The 5,192-nt window shown below is 37.8% G+C and overlaps 1 long non-coding RNA gene across 1 annotated transcript; it reads right to left on the bottom strand.

Moving 5' to 3' along the window:
• Positions 1–232: 232 nt before the first annotated feature.
• Positions 233–1,740, bottom strand: LOC122011416. Its single transcript, XR_006119945.1, has 3 exons — positions 928–1,740; positions 732–825; positions 233–293 (listed from the first exon to the last, which is right to left on the bottom strand). It is a non-coding gene; the product is annotated as an uncharacterized LOC122011416 (long non-coding RNA).
• Positions 1,741–5,192: the final 3,452 nt, after the last annotated feature.

Below are 5,192 nucleotides of genomic sequence, written 5' to 3'. Positions count from 1 at the left end.
CAGATAGGGTATCACACCTAGGTCCTGAACATGGTGAAACATGGTTATATCACTACCCCTAAGCATGTGTAAACAGGAAAGTAATAACATGAGATGCAAAACAAACAAACAACAAAACATGTAACAGGTAATCGGGTAGTGATTAACCGAAACAAATGAGAAACATAATTAATGTAACTTGTTAATTTCACTACTATGCATATCAAAGACAATAAGTCAAAAGTACCCGCCTCCAATAGAAAGGTCCAATCCGAAATAGATCCCTCGTCGAGACACCGTCTTGAATTAAAGTCCTGTAGATAATGTGACATACAATTTAGCTAATTTTATAAACAACAACTAGCTAAATCCAACCCAACTTAATTAGGAAAACCCCTAATCGATATGATTAATCTCAATTATGTCCTCAAGATTAGATTTATACATAAAAAAAAATCTCTAATCCAAAAATCAAATCACAACAGATTTCCAATCCAATTTGGAAAATGATCCGTCCATCACAACCAAGAAATCAGATCTCCCCTAATTATATAATATGTACAACTCACCCAAATCTGTAATCAAATAACCAATCTACTACCAAATGAGACAAACACTCAATTAATCAACCACTGATCAGATCCTATCTCAATATAATCTATTATATATCAATTAATCCTCAATTAACACATCCACGATCAATCACCACTAAACCAATTAAATGTAGAAATGAATTTAACTCCAAAACTTACCCATATTTAGATGTTCCTTTGTAGGCTCACAACCAAAGAAAACCTACCTTTGGTAAACAATGGCTGGAGCTAGGAGAAACTGCTGCCTGAAATACTGTAATAGAATCATCAATGGTCGATCAAATAACTCCACAAACATCCCTAACAGAATAATAGAATTCAAATCTCTATAAACCTAAAACCAAGAACGCCTTACCCCAATTCCAGTGACACCTTTGTAGACACCCGGCTGAAGAAACTGCTGCTGAAATCATGAGCAAAGCAGAAGGTAGGGTGACACCGGCGATATAGGGCAACGTGGTGCTGTCCCAAACTAGGGCAGATGCTCTTGTGGGAGGAGAAAGCGTGGGATCTCCCTGGTCCAAGATCTGATAATGAGGAGGTGCTGGACTGATCGGCTGGGCGTGGCTTTGCCGAAAGGCTGATAGCTACAGCAACACAACGGCGACGTCCGAGAGATGGCGATGGTGCGACAGTAGAGGTCTAAGGCACGACACAAGTAAGGAAGTTCGGGTGGCTCACGAGCAGCTCTCGGCACCGGCAGATAAGGGAATCGACAGTGATGACCTAGCCTCATGCAAAAGGAGTTGCAGTGCCAAGGCGAGCGGCGATCGGCAAATCAAGGCGGCGCGACGCTCCGGTGAGTGGGTGAGGGCAGAGTGACTGATGGCGTTAAGTGGCTAGGGCACAGCGTCGGCAGGGCTCGGCTAGCGCTGCTCCGTCCAGAGAGGGCAGTGGCGTCGGCACTAGAAAGGCAGCCGGCTGTCGGCTGGGGTGGCGGCGGCGCGTCGCTCAGCGAGGAGGAAGAGCACCCGGCGGTGCTGTCGAGTGGAGAAGGCGCAGAGAGGAGAGGGGTTCGGCTCTTGATCAAGCGCCGGCGAGGAAGAAACCGTCGGGACCGGCGGTTAGGGCAAACCGACGGCTCGGGTGAGCGCAGAGGAGGAGTCGGGTGCGCGCAGAGGAGGAGTCGGCACACAGGTTTCGGCGAGGCAGAGAAGGGAAAAATGAGTAAAGAAAATAAAAGAAAAAAGAAATGTAAATTATAAACATTTCCTCACTTAAATGGGATAATCTAAATAGGCTTTTCCGGGACCCCATTTTTATCCCCGTTAACTCATCCGTACGAGCTCCGAAAAATTTCTGAAAAATTTTCAAAAATTCCGGAAAATTCCCTTATTATTATTCTCTATTTTCTGGTATTTTACAATTCTCATGGTCCCAATCTTCCCGCAAGTAGCTGATCGCTCTTAACCTGCTCCAGGCTTCTCCATAAACATTCAATCACTCTTGACTTGCTCTAAGTTTTCCCGCAAGCATCTGATCACTCTTGACCCACTCTGAGGCTCTCCGCAGGTATCTAGTCACTGTTGACCTATTCCGGACCTCCCTGCAAGCATCCGATCACTTTTGACTTACTCCGAGCCTCCTCTCAACTTCGTTCAAGGCTACCTCACATGATATTAGGTTTGGATCATGACTCTCATATCATTTGTTGGAACTAAAAGAATGCATATATCTCCATAATGGTATAATATTATCCACTTTGGGTCTTAATCCTTATGATTTTATTTTTAAGCTTTATCCAAAAGATCTCATACTAATAGAGATATCTTTTAAATTTATGATTTTTTTTCCATACATTTCTAATATGAGACTTTAATTGTATTTCCTATAGGTGGAAACACAAGGAAGCTCTTACCTAATGCAATGTTATTAGCCATGAATAATTTTTCTATTTTTTCATCACTGCCCTCTCTCCTTCTCCTGTCTTACCAAGATAAATGAAAACTAGCCCCCGCGGGCTGGATCAACCGGTTAAGGCGTGGCATCCTTACACAATGAGTTGTAGGGTCGAAGGTCCACGGACGCGCACTGGATGAATAATCTGGGCCGGCTGTGTTAAATTCCGAAGACACCACGCTTTACCCGGGCCAGCATTCACCGCTGATTTACCTCCTCCTAGGATCCCTGTGGGGCCAGGCCTAGGGGGCCGCTGGGCGGCGGGACCCGCCTTTTTGCACAAAGATAAATGAAAACTATTTCCAACCCTTTCCTCTTCCTCAAAGTAATCACAATGTAAGAGTAATATATAGTGATTTATTTTATAAGAATTGGTTCCCCAAAACATTACAATATGAATAATTTAGATAGCTTTGTTTTAATTAGCCTAAATAATTCAATTAATAATTACTTTCTAATGCACTTCATAGGAAGTCCATAAAAAATAAAAAAAAAATTAAGTAATTCTACCATTTGGTCTAGTCCTGGGAATAATATGGACTTTCTTATAGAGTAATTGATCTTCCAATTGAGAAGATATGTATGCAAAACATAATGGCCATTTTTTTTATAAATTCATTTGTATTTAAAACATCCTCGAATCATTTTAATTAGTCTTCTTATTTATTTCACTTTCTTTGTTATTTTTTAGGGCGAAACTATTATCTTTTATATGCATTACTTCATTTCTCTAAGTGCTCAATTTTTTAAAATGTTCTTACTTGGTTCCCACCAAATGATTTTGTTACATTTGGATTGTGTAAGCCTGCAATTATTTCTATTAGTAGTTATGTCGTGTTGCTTGTTGTAAGTTCCTCTTAGTGCAATCCTAACATCGAAGAAGTGCGCTATTCAATATCAAAAGCTATTAGGATAAAGAGATACAATGCCAATTTTCCTCGGTGTTTGATGAATGTAAGCATAGGGAGGGTAGAAAATCATATGCACCAACAAACCTTTTCATTTCAATGTAAGAGTATATTCATTTTTAGTTATTTTTAATGTTCTATTAGCTTTGAATGTAAAAGACTTATCATTAGTATTTTATTTGTAAAATTGACTCATATTTATTAGATAAATAAAAATTACGTATTTACATTTTGATTGTATTTTAAATTTTTATTTTCATTTCTATTTTAAGTGATGAATGAATTGTGATGATGTCAAAATTTTAAATTTAGATATATATATTTTTTAAATAAATATTAATGATAATTGTATGTGGTTAACATCATACCCTAACTGTGGTATGCGCACTATGCGTGCCGTGAGTGCTCTTAATTACAGAACAGGGTGTGCGCAATGAATGCTCTTAACCGTAGCATGCGATGTACGCTATCGACATCTTATGACTTTCAACAATTCACATTGTGCAACTTGCAGTTGCGAGCTGTGAATAAAATAATTACATGTTGTAAAAAGTCAACTTTGTCGTGTTGTATTAAATAACATGGTGTAGGTAAATTTTTCTAAGATGCTTCTTTTGTCATTAATTGGATGTGATATTAAAATTTTATCATGTGTTTAGTGGAAAAATATTTTCTCTTTCTCAAGACCAATACCGATTTCATCTTGTTAAATTATATATATTTATTTATTTATAACTTTTAGAAAAATTTAGTTTTTTTTTCTTTTTCTATTTAGGGTTTAGGGTTTCTTAACTTAACTATATAAGGTTTTATACTATGCATCTCTATGATTCTTTTTTTATTTAATAATATAGCTAGCTTTTTCCTCTTCTTAATATTTACATGGTATAGAGTAGGGTTTTCCTTCTCTGATCTAATTTTTCTACCACCTCCTGTTACTATTGTCGCCTCCTCATGCTATTGTCGATTTTGAGACGTCTTTTTCTACAAATTTTGGCGCTAACGTCCTTTTCTGTCAATTCGGTGCCAACGTCCTTTTCTGTCAATTCGGCGCCAATGTCCTTTTTTACTGATTTCGACGTCAACGCCTTGTGCTGTTGATTTTGACATTGACATCCTTTTCTATCGATTTCAGCACTAATATCCTATGTTGTCGATTTCTGTGCCAACATCCTTTTCTACCTTAGGTTCTTCATGTGATCATAGGCTATCCTGACAACGGTTTTTACGGATCATACAAATGCATATCCGTATAGTTTGGTTGTTTTAAGCATTATTTGTTCTGCCACCATGCTTGGACGTATAGATTCTTCATGGAAGTCTGATCCATATATTCTGGAGTAGTTTCAAAAGTTCCTTACTTCATAGTCCTTTGTCATATCAGCTTCCTCTTATATAGGTTTGTCATTGTCTGATATTTCAGGTATACTTTCATCCTTTTAGATTTTGGACTCTGACGTCTCCCATCATATGTTATCTAATTTATCATTTATTGTTTCTTTTTCTTCCAATTCATCTATTTATATTGTGAATGTTGATGGTACTCGTATGTCATTAATAGATGTTGGTTCAATTGTTACATCTTGTTTATCTCTTGCTGATATTTATTATATTTCTAGTCTTATTTTAAATCTTGTTTTTATTAGTCAATTATGTGGGTTTAGATATCTAGCCTCTTTTTCTTATCCAATTGTTATATTCATGACCCACTATCTCAGACGTTAATTGGTACCGATCGTAGGCAAAGTGGATTCTATGTGTTTGGATCAACTCAAAGTATTAGATGTTGGTGCAGTAAGCATCTGACGATCGA

Source organism: Zingiber officinale, chromosome 8A, assembly GCF_018446385.1.
Source record: "Zingiber officinale cultivar Zhangliang chromosome 8A, Zo_v1.1, whole genome shotgun sequence".
In the NCBI taxonomy this organism is placed as follows: Eukaryota; Viridiplantae; Streptophyta; class Magnoliopsida; order Zingiberales; family Zingiberaceae; genus Zingiber; species Zingiber officinale.
This window is presented reverse-complemented; position numbering and strand designations above follow the sequence as displayed.